Here is a 17,909-nt window from a genome sequence, read left to right on the forward strand (position 1 = left end):
ACAGATAACAATGAGATTAGCCATGATGATACATAGGAAAACTATACTACGAATCTAGGCAGTGAAGCATCTTATTGGGCTGGAAAAGCAACATGTCTGCTAAGACAGTTAGCTGCCAATTGGTAAATCAGGTGAATGGATTATTCTTCTCTCCCTACCCCCCACCCAAAAAAAAGTCCAGATTCACTGCAGTATGATTTCGCTACCCCTGACTGGATCTCTGTTGCCAAAGACAGTTGCAGGATAGCAAATATTTCTCTAGAACACACAATCTCAAGGTCTCACTGTAGCAGAAGTCCTGTTCCAGTCTTGAACAAGTTAACTACTGTGTTCTCTGTTCTTGGTACCATCTGATTTTACAGAAAATTACAAGAGAGGAAAGCAAGTTATATAGATGTTGAGGGAGGAGGCCATTGTTCTTGCAACTTGCCAACATAGAAAAGCTTCTATGTCCATATGATATAAGAAGGACATGCTGTCACAGGGCCCAGTATTTCACCTGAAACCAGAAAATCTCAGCCTTTTTGCTTGGTATTGAAAAGAACAAATGAAGGAAGGTTACTTCCAGAAACTCATTTCCACTCTTGCAAGAAAAGTCCAAAAATGATACTTATTCAGCAACATGGGTCAAATTTGAAGTATTAGTGCAGGGACTAGAATATGGCAGGCAGAAGGGCATAGGTGTCCGTCCCAAAGCTTGGAATTCCTACTAGTACAGTTTACTTGGAACCTGAGTAAAACATGCAGATATACTTACCTCAGCAACTTCCTTTGTGTGGTGGGATCCTTGCCCATACATGTACATTGTATGACTTCACCTAGACGTTAGGTTAGTCTTAGGGCATATTGTGACGGGTTGGATCACAGAACCCCCCTGGGTATCTGCCACCCGATGTGCCAAGACTACTTCTACCCATGCCTTCCCGGCCAGCTTGGGACCCCAGCACCCTGTCTTGCTGAGCCAGACACTCCTTACTTGCCCCAAAGCTGCAGGCTTACCTGAAAGCAGCTAACAGAAGTGTTCCTGTCTTTAACACTCAGATGCCCAACTCCCAATAGGGTCTAAACCCAAATAAATCCGTTTTACCCCGTATAAAGCTTATACAGGGTAAACTCTTAAATTGTTCGCCCTCTATAACACTGATAGAGATTCACAGTTGTCCCCCCCAGGTATTAATATATACTCTGAGTTAATTAATAAGTAAAAAGTGATTTTATTAAATACAGAAAGTAGGATTTAAGTGGTTCTAAGTAGTAACAGACAGAACAAAGTAAGTCACCAAGCAAAATAAGATAAAATTCACAAATCTATGTCTAATCAAACTGAATACAGATAATCTCACCCTCAGATGCTTCAGTAAGTTTTTTCCTTAGACTGGACACCTTTCAGGCCTGGGCACAATTCTTTCCCTTGGTACAGCTGAGCTGGAACAAGAGGTGGTAGCTATGGGATTCTTCATGATGGCTACTCTCCTCTGTTCTCTTCCACCCATTCATATATCTTATGCATAAGGCGGGAATCCTTTGTCTCTCTGTGTTTCCACCCCCCACCCCCCCATTGGAAAAGCACCAGGTTAAAGGTGGATTCCAGTTCATGTGACATGATCACATGTCACTGTAAGACCCCAAGCCTTCATTCCTCCCAGCCTGACTCACAGGAAGGCTTGCCTGTGAACAGAGCCATCCAGTCAATTGTCCTGGTTGATGGGAGCCATTAAGATTCCAAACCACCATTAATGGCCCACACTTTGCATAATTACAATAGGCCCTTAGTTATATTTCATATTTCTAGTTTCAGATACAAGAGTGATTCCTTTATACAAATAGGATGATCACACTCAGTAGACAATAAGCTTTGTAATGATACCTTATAAAGAGACCTTTTGCATGAAGCATATTCCAGTTGCATTATATTCACTCATCAGATTTTTATAAAATCATATAGACTGCAACGTCACACATATATTGGCTGAATCAACCATTGATATACGGAGAACTACTGGCCTGTTCACCCAAGGAAGTTCTTTTCTTACCAGAAGATCTCCTTTCTTCACATTATCATGTCCACAGATGTGTAACCCATGCTAATTGAAGGGCATAATAGTACCTAGGAAAAAGGTTCTTGTGCTCTGCAGGAAGTTCTATTAAAGTTTTATCATGAGGTTCATTAGTTCTATGAGTAAGCTTACTGTTCACTGAGTTAGTTTAAAAAAAAAAAAAAGGAACTTCAGGTTTTTCAGATGCTAAGCTCTGTCTGATGGATATTGACTGATGGATATGATCTGCTTTCATCAGCTACTGGGGACTGAAGATCCAGTGTAGGATCTCTGGAGCAAAGTTACTTGCATGCTTTAGGCAATAGTACAATTTTCTCATTTTTCTTTGTGGTTAGAAAAGATTAGTTGAATCTGGCACGTAGTTTGAATTGAAAATGAAATCCAGCATGTTTTGTACACCTTCTTAGGTTTAACTTTTTTAGATTAGTAAGTGCATAAAAATCTTTTTTTTTTTTCTTAGATTGGGAGCTGCTTGTACATGCAGTCATAAAATGACGCTTTCTTTGGTTAAAATCTGCAGTCCTTAGTGAATATTAGGCAAGGGTTGGCAAACTACGGCCCAAGGCCTGCATCCGACCCTCCAGAAGTTTTAATTCAGCCCTTGAGCTCCTATTGGGGAGCGGAGTCGGGGGCTTGACCCGCTCCGTATGGCTTCCGGAAGCAGCAGCATGTCCCCTCTCTGCCTCCTACACATAAGGGAAGCGAGTGGGCTCTGCAAGCTGCCCCCACCCGAAGCGTGGCCCCCACAGCTCCCATTGGCTGGGAACTGTGGCCAATAGGCGCTGCAGGAGCGGCGCCTGTGGATGGGACAGTGTGCAGCAGAGCCTCCTGACTGCATGCCGCTGCTTCTGGGAGCTGCTTGAGGTAAGTGCTGCCCAGAGCCTGCACCTCTGACGCCCTCCCATGCCCTGACCCTGCCACCTGCCCCAGCCCTGATCCCCTCCCAGCCTCCGAACCCCTCGGTCCCAGCCTGGAACAGCTTCCTGTAACCCTGGATACTGAAGCACCAGCAAACCAGGATCAGAGCCTCTCTTCCCTCCCAGCAGCATGCCTCTTCATCTTTAGAAACTGGCCATCTCCATTTACTGCGGTCAGTGGGGAACCAGTTTGTTGGTAGAGCTACTGTTGGGGCTATCATACTGAAGTTGTATAAGACTGTTCTGCTGGTACAGATACTCCATGGGATCTAAGTGTGCAGTGTACAAGCCACTGCTACCTAAAAATTAGGATTCTTTATTTAATGAGACCTCTGTGCCCATTTTCATATAATCATAGAACTGGAAGGGACCTCAAAGTCATCTAGTCCAGTCCCCTGCACTCATGGCAAGACTAAGTATTATCTAGACCATTCCTGACAGGTGTTTGTCTAACCTGCTCTTAAAAATCTCCAATGATGGAGATTCTTCAATCTCTGTAGGCAATTTATTCCAGTGTTTAACCACCCTGACAGTTTGGAAGTTTTTCCTAATGTCCAACCTAAACCTCCCTTGCCCATTTAAGCCCATTGTTTCTTATCCTATCCTTAGAGGTTAAGAACAACAATTTTTCTCCCTCCTCCTTGTTAACAACCTTTTATGTTCTTGAAAACTGCTATGTCCCATCTCAGTCTTCTCTATTCCAGATTAAACAAACCCAGTTTTTTCAATCTTCCCTCATAGGTCATATTTTCTAGACCTTTAATCATTTTTGGCGCTCTTCTCTGGACTCTCTCCAGTTTGTCCACATCTTTCCTGAAATGTGGCACCCAGAACTGGACTCAATATTCTAATTGAGGCCTAATCAGTGCAGAGCGGAAGCATTACGTCTCATGTCTTGCTTACAACACTCCTGCTACTACATCCCAAAATAACGTTCGCTTTTTTTGCAACAGTGTTACACTGACTCATATTTAGCTTGTGGTCCACTATGACCCTCAGATCCCTTTCCTTCCTAGGCAGTCATTTCCCAGTTTTTATGTGTGCAACTGATTTGTTCCTTCCTAAGTGGAGTACTTTGAATTTGTCTTTATTGAATTTCGTCCTATTTACGTCAGACCATTTCTCCAATTTGTCCAGGTCATTTTGAATTATAATCCTATCCTCCGAAGCACTTGCAACCCCTCCCAGCTTGGTATCATCCGCAAACTTTTTAAGTGTACTCTCTATGCCATTATCTAAATCATTGATGAAGATATTGAACAGAATTGGACCCAGAACAGATCTCTGCGGAACCCCACTCAATATGCCCTTCCAGCTTGACTGTGAACCACTGATAACTCTCTCTGGGAATGGTTTTTCAATCAGTTATTCACCCACCTTATAGTAGCTCCATCTAGATTGCATTTACCTAGTTTATTTATGAGACGGTCATGCGAGACCGTATCAAAAGCTTTACTTAAGTCAAGATATACCACATCTGCTTCCCCCTGTCCGCAAAGCTTGTTACCTTGTGAAAGAAAGCTATTAGATTGATTTGACATGATTTGTTCTTGACAAATCCATGCTGACTGTTACTTATCACCTTATTATCTTTTAGATCAGGGGTTCTCATACTGTGGGTTGGGTCCCCAAAGTGGGTCACAACCCTGTTTTAAAGGGGTTGCCAGGGCTGGCTTAGACTTGATGGGGGCTAAGGTTACAGGCCCTCTGCCTGAGGCTGAAGACCTTGGACTTGAGCTTTGGCCCCTTGCCAGTGGCATTGGGGCTTTGACTTTGGCTTGGGCATCAGGGTTCTGGTGGGTTCAGGCTTTGGTACCCCCTTCTGGGTTCATGTAGTAATTTTTGTTGTCAGAAGGGGATCATGGTGCAATGAAGTTTTGAGAACCCCTGTTCTAGATGTTTGCAAATTAATTGCTTAATTATTTACTCCATTATCTTTCTGGGTGCTGAAGTTAAGCTGACTGGTCTGTAATTCTCCTGGTTGTCCTTATTCCTCTTTTTATAGATGGGCACTGTATTTTCCCTTTTCCAGTCTTCTGTAATCTCTCCAGTCTTCCATGACTTTTTGAAGATAATCACTAGTGGCTCAGATATCTCCTCAGTCAGCTTCTTGAGTATTCCAGGATGCATTTAATCAGGCTCTGGTGACTTGAAGACATCTAACTTGTCTTAAGTAATTTTACCTTGTGCTTTCCCTCTTTTAGCCTCTGATTCTACCTCATTTGCACTGGCATTCACTATGTTAGACTTCCAATCATCACCAACCTTCTTGGTGAAAATGGAAACCGAAATCATGAAGCACCTGTTATTGTTTTTCTCCCCTCATTGAATAATGGGCCTACCCTGTCCTTGGTCTTCCTCTTGCTTCTAATGTATTTGTGGAATGTTTTCTTGTTATCCTTTGTCTCTAGCTAGTTTGATCTCATTTTGTGCCTTCACCTTTCTAATTTTGTACCTACATGTTATTTATGTTCATCCTTTGTAATTTCACTTAGTTTCCACTTATTTTGTGGTACTCTTTTGATTTCTAGATCATTGAAGATCTCCTGGTTAAGCCAGAGTGGACTCTTGCCATACTTCCTGTCTTTCTTATGAAGTGGGATATCTTATGTAATGAGCATTTGTTAGCCTGAAGGGCAGATGAAAGGGATCAGGAACAGTCAGCATGGATTCAACAAGGTCAAGTCATGCCTGACTAACCTAATTGCCTACTATGATGAGATAACTGGCTCTGTGGATGAGGGGAAAGGAGCGGACATGTTATTCCTTGACTTTAGGAAAGCTTTTGATACGGTTTCCCACAGTATTCTTGCCAGCAAAAGTTAAAGTATGTGCTGGATGAATGGATTATAAGGTGGATAGGAAACTGGCTAGATCCAGGGCTTTGGAACGGAGCATGGAGCAGCTCCGGAGCAGTGGAGCTGCAGGTTTTTGCCTGGAGCTGGTGCGGGGCCTGAGCACAGCTCCAAATCCCTGGCTAGATCATCGGGCTCAACGGGTAGTGATCAATGGCTTCATATCTAGTTGGCAGCTGGTATCAAGTGGAGTCCCCCAAGGGTTGGTCCTGGGGCCGGTTTTGTTCAATATCTTCAGTAAGGATGGCGTGGATTGCTTCCTCAGCAAGTTTGCAGATGACACTAAACTGGGAAGAGTGCTAGATACGCTGGAGGGTAGGGATAGGATACAGAGGGACCTAGACAAATTAGAGGATTGGGTCAAAAGAAATCTGAGTTTTTCAACAAGGACAAGTGCAGAGTCCTGCACTTAGGATGGAAGAATCCCATTTACTGCTACAGACTAGGGACCGAGTGGCTAGGCAGTAGTTCTCCAGAAAAGGATCTAGGGTTTACAGGGCACAAGAAGCTGGATAGGAGTCAACAGTGTCCCCTTGTTGCCAAGAAGGATAACAGCATTTTGGGATGTGTAAGTAGGAGCATTGCCAGCAGATCGAGGGCCGTGATCATTCCCCTCTATTCGGCATTGGTGAGGCCTCATCTGGAGTACTGTGTCCAGTTTTGGACCCCACACTACAAGAAGGATGTGGAAAAATTGGCAAGAGTCCAGCAGAGGGCGGCAACAAATGTTTGGGGGCTAGAGCACATGACTTATAAGGAGAGGCTGAGGAAACTGGGATTATTTAGTCTGCAGAAGAGAAGAATGAGGGGGGATTTGATAGCTGCTTTCAACTCCCTGAAAGGGGGTTCCAAAGAGGATGGATCTAGACTGTTCTCAGTGGTACCAGATGACAGAACAAGGAGTAATGGTCTCAAGTTGCAGTGAGGGAGGTTTAGGTTGGATATTAGGAAAAACTTTTTCACAAGGAGGGTGGTGAAGCACTGGAATGGGTTACCTAGGGAGGTGGTGGAATCTCCTTCCTTAGAGGTTTTTAAGGTCAGGCTTGACAAAGCTCTGGCTGGGATGATTTAGTTGGGGATTGGTCCCGCTTTGAGCAGGCGATTGGACTAGATGGCCTCCTGAGGTCCCTTCCAACCCTGATAGTCTGTGATGATGTCTGATAAACTTTGTGCTGTGGATGATGTCCCCCCTCAATCCCCCCCCAATTTATTTCTGCAGGTTGTCTCGCAAATATGCAAAATACAATGGGGAAAGCATTGTCTGATGACAGCCTTTGCACCGCAACTTCCCAATGTGCCAACTTGAACCTATATCAGGGGTCAGAAACCTACGGCACACGTGCCAAACATGGCATGCAAGCTGATTTTGAGTGGCATGCTGCTGCCTGCCGCCGTCCCGGCTCCCAGCCCCCCCCCCCCACTGCTCTCCCCTGTGGGGGCAGGAGGCAGAAGCTTGGTCCTGCAGCGGCCAAGCTTCCCCCCTCGCCAGCTTCTTCCCCCAATGTGCTGCTTTCCTGCCCCTCCTCCTCTCCTTCCCTGCGCTGATCAGCTGATGGCCCTTGCGATGGGGAGGGGGAAGAGTGGCAGCGTGCTCGCTGCTCCGTAGAGGAGGCAGAGAAGAGGTAGGGACGGGACCTTGGGGAAAGGGGTGGAACAGGGCATATCCCTTCCAGCCCCCTGCCCTGAGCCGCTCAGGGCAGGGGGCTGGGAGCACCCCCACAATCTGAGCACCCCAGCCCTCTGCCCTGACCCCTGAACCCCCATACACAACCCAGCCCTCTGCCCTGCACCCCCTAGCCATCTGCCCTGACCCCTGAACCCCCCCACACCCAGCCTTCTGTCCTGAACCCCCCTCCCCCCCACACACAGCGCTCTGTCCTGAATCCATCTGCCCCTCCCATCCCCCCCCCCTCCGATTGGGAAGTCTGGGGTCCCGGCTGCCGGCCCCTTGCCAGCTGGTGTCCCGGCCACAGGCCCCGCTCACCCCTCTGCCGGCCTAGGTGAGCAGAACCCCAGGCTGGCAGCGAGCTGAGCAGGCTGGTGGCATAAGATCAGCATTTTAATTTAATTTTAAATGAAGCTTCTTAAACATTTTGAAAATCTTGTTTACTTTACATACAACAATAGTTTAGTTATATAATATAGACTTATAGAAAGAGACCTTCTAAAAACATTAAAATGTATTACTGGCATGCGAAACCTTAAATTAGAGTGAATAAATGAAGACTCGGCACACCATTTCTGAAAGGTTGCCGACGCCTGACCTATATGATACATGACTCACCATTGGTAATGCCAGGAATGCTCGGTGCACATGCTGAAAACAAGGCATAGTACATTATTGCTGTTAAACAGAATATATATGTTTTCTGTGTTCTGCTGGTCTCAAAGCACTGACACTCTTCCTTGCATCTATATGCTGTTCCTTCTATACACAAATTCTTTGTGCTTCTCTGGGACTCAGTCAACAGGCCATTGAACATATTCTCCTTAATCCTACTTTTACTAAACCTCAGATTTGTGAAGTACTATGCAGGGGTGTCAGTGGGCTTCTGAAATGGTCTATCTCTTCAGTTGCTGTCCAATGACAGAGATGCATCAGTAATCGTGATGCATATGGTTACAGTGATGCTCAATGTCTATCATTTTTTGCATTTCCACATTCTCCAACAGTTCTGGCACTCAGCAAGGAGGTAAAGAACTTTTCCCCGAGGTCTTATCCAGCACCATATTGGATACTACTTTTTTAAAGGGAAGGAATTTATAAAGGGCACAGTTAGTAATTTTAACTCTATTGCAATCTGTACTGACTTGGATGATGTTAACTTGACTAGGTTCCCAATATGCAGAGAAGGGCACTGTTCAAGAGGTTAGAGTCCAGCCTGGGAGCTATGCTACAGGGTTGTTTAATGGATGCTCCCACCACATCTGCTGCTGAACTGACGAAGAAACATTTCTTAACGGAGGCTGTAAGGGAAATATGTATTATCTTGTAATATGCAGGCCAAATTAGAATAACTGTTGTCCCCAAAATTATGGTGGTAATGCCAGATGATTTAAGGACAGTTGAAGATATCAGACTTCATATCCTAGCCTTAACATTAATAAGTTTATCCTCAATACCTTAAGCTTATGATACTTATAAATCACCAAAAACTTTTTTTTTTACATCTAACTTGTGATTTTTCTGAAGAGGGATCTTACACTGTTATGCATGGTGTTAATTCAAAGATGCCTATTTAGCACCAGGAATGCTTTTGTTTGCTGTGCTGCTCTGTATGAAGTAAAGAAGGGAAACTGTACTGTATTTTTTGACTTTTAAATAGTGCTTTAAATTACTGTGCATTTTACTGCCTTTGTTTACTACCTCTGGTTACCACAGGCCAGCAAGTATGTGTGTAATGCTTTGGTTGCACTGTTGTAACTCCTTAGTGCTCACACTAAATTGTTTGCTTTTTATACTTTAAGACATTGTGGACTATTTGTGCAGATCTAACTTTTTTTTCTAGCTAATTTTCTACCATTTTGCCTCTGACAACCTGGTATGTGGTGGTGGTGTGGGGAGGCCTGCTGATGACTAAACTGGTGGGAGTATGAAGGGGTAGTTGCCTGAACCAAACTGGAAATAGGTGGTGGGTGATATATTGGGGTGGAGCTATTGCAGCTAGGGAAAATAGTGGATGGAAGTAAAATGGAGCCACAAGGATGTATATCCCCTGCATTGTAGTTATAATTGCCTGTCCATAAAGGCAGCCATATATACATGGAAGCAAGTTGCCCATATTCTTCTGCCCAACACAAAGATTGATGGAAAGGTAAATTAGAGGGTAATCATACAGAGCAACGTGTATCACTTCATAAACTGGACCCCCTAAATTTTGTACAGCCAAATCCAGTCATATATCTAGGAACAAGGAATGCAGGCCATACCTACAGAATGGAGAACTGTATATTTTGTAAAGCAAGGATGCTGAAAAGGATCTAGGAGGGGTCATAGTGGACAAGCAACTCAAGAAGAGCACTGTGTGATGCTGTGGCAAATGGGGTAATGTGATCCTCTAATGTATGAACAGGGGAGTAGGGGTAAGGAGGTGATTTTACTCCTGTATGTGGCATTGATAAGGCTGATATTAGAATAATGGTTACATTACAATAATATTTAAAAGGATGTTGAAAAATTGGAGTGTGTGGAAAAGAACCACAAAAATTGTTTGAGGGTTGGAGAAAATGTTGTACAATGAAAGAGACTTAAAGAACTAAATCTGCTTGGCTTATCAAAAAGAAAATGGAGGTGATTTGATTAGTGTATAAGTACTTTCACAGGGAAAATACTGGGTATTAAAGGGCTCTTTAATCTAGTGGAGAAAGGCATAACAATCAATGGCTGGAAGCTTAAGCCAAGTAAACTCAAATTGGAAATAAGGCACAAATTTTTAACACTGAGGGTATTTAACTTCCTGTGCTATTGTGAAGAAATCACTTAGTATTTACCCTATTTTATAGATGGGGAACTGAAACACAGAGAGACTATCATCCCCATCTCACAGTTTTATGAATCTAAGTATATTATAGATTGAGGCACTCAGGTAATATAATAGGGGTTATCCAAGAGAACCCCTCAGAGCAATGAAAGCATTGCCCTCCTCAATCCAGGCAAGTCTGAGGCATAGTGAACAAAGGGGGCATCATTATTCAGGCTATCAAGTGGATTTGCTCACTATAAAAATGACTAATAAGTGGTGTCCAGGGCGGTTTTCAGGGTCTGATTTCCAACTGAGATCTTCTCATCTTAGTATAGAAAGGTGAATGGTAATTTCTGCTGTGGCCTGAGCAGTACTGGACCTCAGCGTGGGGACTTCTTGCACCAATTCATTTACCTTTAAATGGGACACATGCACACTGCCACTACATGTTGGTGTAACTACCATTAATGCAGAGTTGAATCAGAACTGGGATAAATGGAACTGATGGATGTCCAGAGAACCATCCTTGGTAGAGGATTTTGATGCATGGCATTTCCCACCAGTAACAGTCCCATCTGTGGAATTTTCTTACATAGACAAGCTAGCTCATGGGTTAGAACTATTATGTTGCACTTTTCTGTTTTTACTGATCAGACCTTTTTTGCATTTCAACTTACATTTTACTGCTATATCATAGTAAGTGAAACATTTAAAAATATTCCATGAGGATAAAACCAAAAGTTTATTTCTTTGAAAGACAACTTTTTAAGTTAATCTTAAAATCATTACAATGTGACCATGAAACATCCAACACTTAATAAAAAGTATCTTTCAGAAGAAGCCCTGTAGAACCAGCACAATTAAAAAAGCCTAGCAAGGGGGAAACTTTGATTCCTTAGTTTTTCCTCATATGACTGATTACATAATATAGTCTGATAGGACAATTTTCTTTCTAAGCAGAAACTTTTAGGACCTGATTTTTCAAGAGCTGAGCACCCACAACTCCACTGCAAGTCAATAGGCCTTCTGTGCGCTTAGCTCTAATGAAAATAGGCCTGTGGTTCGAATTGCATAACAAAAATAGTTTAACTTAGAGTTTTGCAGTGAGCAGATTCAGGTTATTGCTGTTTGAGGATCAATGTAAACCTAAGTCTGAATGTCACTTATCATGCTGTCCCGTTTTCTAAGAATGGGAGTGTGTGTATTAACAGACCTATTTAAATGGTGACATACATGTTCTAAATGCTAAATTATATTAATGCCTCAAATAAATGTTATAGATGCACAGTTAAAACATGCCTCAGTGTGAAAATTTCAAGAGAAATCTTAGCGTCATGTTGCACAGCTTGTATTTTAGTACACATAACTGCGCAAAACATAGGTACTGTCCCTTCTGTGAGGAGCATATATAGATTAGTAGATTTTAAGGTCAGAAGGGACCTTGATCTTCTAGTTTGACCTGCATAACACCGGTCAGAGAACCTCAGCCAATACTTTCTGTGTCAACTCTAACTTCTTTTGGTGCAATAGTATATAATTTAGAAAGATATGCATGTTGGTTTAAAGACTGCAAGTGATGAAGAATCCACTATATCCCTAGATAAGTTGATCCAGTGGTTGATTACCCCTACTGTTAAAACTTTCAGCTTCATTTTTAGTCTGAATTTGCTAACCTTGGCTTCCAACCATTGGATCTTGTTATGCCTTTTTTTTCTTTCTTTCTACATTAGAGCTATGTACTCTCAGAAATATGTTCCTCTGTATATTTACTTGTAGGCAGTGCTCAAGTTACATCCTAATTTTCTCTTTGATGAACTCAGTGTATTGCATTTTAGTCTCTTGTGGCAAGGTACGGTGTATTTTCCAGATCTCTAATTGCTCTTTTAGCTCTCTTCTGAAGTTTCCAATTCTTCAACATTCTTTTTGAAGTGTGGACACTAGAATTAGGTACAGTGCTCTGTCATGCTATATGTAGAGGTAATACCATCTCTCTACTCTTACTTGATAACCTTCTTTTTCTATAGCTAAGTATTACAGTTGTACTCTTAAATACAGCATTGTGCTGGGAGCTTATTGTTTTGTACCATGATGTGTAAGCCTTTTTCAGAGTTGCTTCCTTCTAGAATACAGTCCCTCCATCTGTAGGAGTGACCTACATTTTTTTTATTCCTATGTGTATGATCTTGCATCTGGCTGTAGTAAAATGTGTGTGTTGCTCAAATGAGCACACCTTACTAAGCAGTCCAGGTCAGTACCTGGCCCAAGCTGGGGAAGCTAATGATCCAACCAGCGGGCCAAATTTGGTGATGAATCCTGGTCACGTGCCATCTGAGACACATTACGCATTTGCTAAGAAGTCTAACTGACCTGTCCCCCCTTCATTATTTACTACTCTACCAGTTTTCTTTTATATTTTCTTCCAGATCATTGAGAGAGCTGTTGAATAACATTTGGCTGAGAGCAGATACAGCAGTACCCCTTAGAAACACCTCCATAGGATGGTGATTCCCCATTTTAGTTATTTTTGTGATCTATCAATTAATGAGTTTTTAATCAGTTTAACATGGGCTGCATTAATTTTTTGTGTGTAGTGCTATTTTATTGGAATGTCATGTGGAACCAAGTCAAATCCCTTACAAAAGCTGAAGTAATTATGTCAACGCAGTTGCTTTTATCAACCAAATCTATAAATTTGAATAACCCAATTTATAATATCAACAAAAACTATATCAGATTTGTTTGACTAAACATGGTTTTATGGGAAATGGGTCAACTGGCTTTAATTATGCAACCATCTTTTAATTCTTGACTACATGCATCCCATATCAGCTTTTTCCATGACTTTGCCCATGAATGATGTCAGGCTCATTGGCCTATGATTTCTTGGATTATTTTATGTACCATTTTTAGATGTAGACACAGCATCAGATTTTCCTCGTCCTCTGAAACTTTCCCATTATTACAAGACTTGTTAAAAATCAGCATTAGTGGATCCAGGATCTCTTAAGATAATTCTGTTAATACGCTGGGGTGTAAGCTTTCAAGTCCTGCAGATTATTTAATAAAGATAACATGAATATATCACCTTGCTGTTTTTGGAATACAGAACAGAAATATTTATTGAATATGTCTGCCTTTCCTGAATCATGATTCAGAATTCTATCATCCTTGTCTACTATCATACCTATAGCATTGCTAGGATTTGCTTTTTTTCTGATATAGTTAAGGAATATATTCTTCGGGTTGTTAATCCTACTGGGCCCTTCCCCCCCCCACTGATAACTTTGTTTCCCATATCAATTGTCTGCACTTCCTTACTGCTGATTTGTACTCATTGCTATCAGTCTTTCCTTTTTTCCCATTTGTTATATGTTTGTGTATTATCTAAACAAACAATAGAATACAGAAAAAATATACCAGGCTATCAATCACCTTTTACAGCATATATGTTATGAGAAACTTAATGAGCTTGTAATAGAAAATATGACAATTGTGGACTAGTTAATATTGCATCAAAAAAGACTAGATCCATGATCTTTTACACTGTCAACATTTTCCTGTCTGCTGTTAAGGCAGTTTTATGGAGAATTTTCCTGTATAGTTTATTCAGGAATTTACTATTTCTTTTATCTAAATTTCCTCAGCAGCAGCACCTGAATGTATCTGGTTGGGCAAGGAAAACATGCAGAGATCCCAGAGGTGGTGGGGCTTCATTAAGATCTGCTAAAATCTTTACAAGTGTTATCTGTTCAGATTTAGAATAATTTTTTCAATTTGCAAACAATTGTCACTATTAAACTCTCCTCCACAGTCACATAAAGGCATTTGTTCTTATTGAACACTATACCCATATCAATGTAACATTTCAGCTGCTTTTTCAGTAGTTTTTTTATAATCTTTTAAAATATTTTTAAATTAAAAAATAGCTGAAATGTGCATTTTTCTAGACTAAGTAGACTAGATTAGACCAAGTATGGGAAATTTCATCCCAAAAGACAACTCTTTTGGAAAGTTGAACTTATGAAAATGGATAAACCGTTTCTCAGCCAATTAACACAGTTGTTACAAAGTTAACTGATGTGTGTGTTATATCGGGGTGACCAACCTGATCTTGAGAAGGAGCCAGAATTTACGAATGTACATTGCCAAAGAGCCACAGTAATACGTCAGCAGCCCCCCATCAGTTTCCCAGCGCCTCCCACCCACTGGAAGCCCTGCCAAGCCGTGCTTCCCCCTCCCACACCTTCCGATCAGCTGTTTTGTGGCGTGCAGGAGGCTCTGGGGGGAGGGGGAGGAGCAAGGGCATGGCAGGCTCAGGGGAGGGGATGGGGAAGGGTGGAGTTGGGGGCAGGGCTTGTGGCAGAGCCAGGGATTGAGCAGTGAGCACTCCCTGGCACATTGGAAAGCTGGCGCCTGTAGCTTCAGCCCTGGAGTCGGTTCCTATACAAGGAGTTGCATATTAACTTCTGAAGAGCCGCATGTGGCTCTGGAGCCACAGGTTGGCCACCCCTGTGTTACATCTTGCCTGGATGGAGAGGGAGACTTAAATAAAACTGTCATAAATAGGCAACTGTCAATTTAGCAGAACACTCAAACCTCCAATTACAATAACAGTGATAAGGGATGAAAAGTTATAGTGACAGTTGACTCTTCCCACTCCTGAGTCTAGATCTAACATTTCATATAGATTCAATTCACTGCTTCCCTCCAACAGCAGTTGTAGGCTCACTCCTCTCTTCCTCAGAACCTTGGAATTGTGAGATGTTAAACTGTGCTAGGAAATCTAGAAAATTAGAATGTGGAGCTTAACTTGATTTCTGTTCTTCCTCTAGGGCAGTCTAAAGGCCTTGTGGATAGAAATTCCCTCCTTCTGTGTGTATGCCAGAGCAGCCTAGCCCTATCTGCCATTTTATGGCTCCTGCTACCGGCTTTCCACAACAATGCAACAGACCAGTCATATTGCATACCACCACCAATGCTAGCATACCATCCAGATGGCTGTAAATCTTCAGAAAAGGTCAGTAATTAAGGTGTAAAGTATTCAAAACATAACACAGCTGACACCGCTGCAGTAAGGCTTGTCTGTATCTAGTGTGTCTCTCAGAGTGAAGGGAGGATTTGTAGCACCTACAGAGTCGAGTACTTTGGCATCATGGACTTCATTTGAAGACATCCCTCTGTCACTTCAAGGCCATGGTGTCTCAGGTCTGCTGTCAATAGTTTAGACAAAGGTAGCAGAAAAACCTCCTCTATAAGCGTTTAATTAGTACATCAGGGATACATTTTAGTTATACTCATATCTGCTTCCCTGCTGATCAGAACTATCCTTTTACAGTTAGAATTTCAACCCAATTTTTTCATTCCTCTCTCAACATAAAGCCTAAATTCAAGTCTGTTCTTAAGACAGAGGATTCTGTATGTGAAAACTTCTGACCCAAAAGGATGGAATCAGATTAATTTTGATTACTGCAACAGAAGGGATAGCTGTTGGGGTGAGGAGTGTCTGTATTCATCCTCCACTAGATGTCTTCACTATTGATTAATGATTCATTTATCCATAACAGGATTACTGCAACAATAAAACAAACACCTTTCAAAAGACTAATTTCCAAATATATATTTGGAAGGACTCTTTGAGATGAACTAGTTCCCCTTCAACAGGGCAAAAGGGGAAAATGTTCCTCTGTTCCAAAAATATATTGATCCTTCATAACCCTTTCTCCGATACACAGTAATCTCCAAAAGATTAATTCAGTTAGAGAGGAGGCAGGTGCTGTGAAGTTGTTTATGAAAAGTACAATTTGAATAGACAGCATCATTTTGAAAAAGTTTCTCTGAATTCTCTTTTCCCACTATAATTATAAGTAATGCACAAGTTTACTAGGAGTAAAAGAGAATAAACATTTGCTTGGCCTTTAGATTTGTTTACTTTCTGAATTAGACAGCATTTTGTGTACAGCCAATTTCACTTTTTTAATTTAAGGTCATTTACACTTCTCTCATACGCTAACAATTTGCTTTTATTCCTCAGGCTTTGCCACTTTCCCTTGCTAAAGATTGGACCAACTTCTGCTAGTGAGCCAGACAAGCTTTTGAGTTAAGCACAGCTCTTCTTCAGGTCTGGGACAGGAACTCCCAGCCTCAAAGCAAAATGCAAGGTGGAACAGATTGTTTAACATAAGTACTTAGCATATATCCTAAGGAACCATTCAACATTGAGTGTTAACACCTCTGCTGTCATAGGTCCAAAAATAGGGGGTTAGTGGATTAGAGATTGTTGTAATAAGCCATAAATCCAGTGTCCGCTCAGTCCATGATTTTTGGTATCTAGCAGAGTAATTAATTTGTTCCCATGCTCATCTTTTGAAAGTGTTGTGCAGGTTTCCATTGATAATGAGGACTGATGGAATGTGATCACTCTATACTTGACCTAACTTGAATGGTCCCTTACAACAGTGTTTTTCAAACTTCAGATCACAACCCAGTACTGGGTCGCGGCATGTCAGGCACATAAGAACATAAGAAAGGCCGTACCGGGTCAGACCAAAGGTCCATCTAGCCCAGTATCTGTCTACCGACAGTGGCCAATGCCAGGTGCCCCAGAGGGAGTGAACCTAACAGGCAATGATCAAGTGATCTCTCTCCTGCCATCCATCTCCATCCTCTGACGAACAGAGGCTAGGGACACCATTCTTACCCATTAAGGCACTAGGTCACTCTGGTCAGCATCGCCGACTGGGATGTTAAAAGTCCTGTTGGCGGTGCTGCCCAGCTAAGGCAGGCTAATGCCTACCTGTTTCGACATTGCGCTGCGCCCCAGAAGCGGCCAGCAGCGGGTCCGGCTTCTAGGCACAGAGGCCACAGAGCCCCATGCGCTGCCCTCGCCCCGAGCACTGGCTCCGCACAGCCAATGGGAACTGGGGGGAGGGGGAGCGGTGCCTGTGGGAGAGTCATGCGTAGCCACTTGCACACCTCTGCCTAGGAGCTGGACCTGCTGCTGGCCACAGCATGGTCCACGGTGCCAGGACAGGCAGGAAGCCTGCCTCTGCACCCCAGCTGCACTGCCGACAGGGAGCCACCAGAGGTGTCTGCGCCCCAAACCCCATGCCCCAATCCCCTGCCCCAGTGCTGAACCTCCCAAACCTGGAACCCCTTCCTGCACCCCAAACCCCTCATTCCTGGCCCCACCCTAGAGCCCTGACCCTCATGCACCCCAACCCCATGCCCCAGCCCTGAGCCCCCCAAGCCCAGAGCTCCTGCTGCACCCCAAACCCCTCATCCCTGGCCCCACTCCAGAGCCTGCACCCAGAGCCCTGACCCCCTCCCCCAGCTCAGAGCCCCCTCCCACACCATGAATCCCTTATTCCTGGCCCCACCCCGCAGCCCTCATTCCCGCACCCCTGCCCCAGCCCAGAGCCCCTCCCACACCCCAAATCCCTCATCCCCAGCTCCGTTGGATTGTGGGCATCAACAGTTTTCTTCAACTGGGTCCTAAGGAAACAAGTTTGAAAACCACTGCCTTACTTGTGCTAAGTACTTACCTTAAACAGTCTGTTCCACCTTGCATTTTGCTGTGGTGCTAGGAGTTTCTCCCAGACCTGAAGAACTTTCTGTGGT

The 17,909-nt window shown here is 43.1% G+C and overlaps 1 protein-coding gene across 1 annotated transcript in view; it reads left to right on the plus strand.

Annotated features, from left to right (window-relative positions):
* GALNT1 (polypeptide N-acetylgalactosaminyltransferase 1) overlaps positions 1–17,909 on the plus strand; it is a 184,580-nt gene that overhangs the window by 22,161 nt on the left and 144,510 nt on the right. The window contains exon 2 of the mRNA XM_045005628.1: positions 15,125–15,309. The gene's annotated coding sequence lies outside the window, so the exon portion shown is untranslated. The remainder of the gene's footprint in view (positions 1–15,124; positions 15,310–17,909) is intronic.

This window comes from Mauremys mutica, chromosome 2 (assembly GCF_020497125.1).
Source record: "Mauremys mutica isolate MM-2020 ecotype Southern chromosome 2, ASM2049712v1, whole genome shotgun sequence".
In the NCBI taxonomy this organism is placed as follows: domain Eukaryota; kingdom Metazoa; phylum Chordata; order Testudines; family Geoemydidae; genus Mauremys; species Mauremys mutica.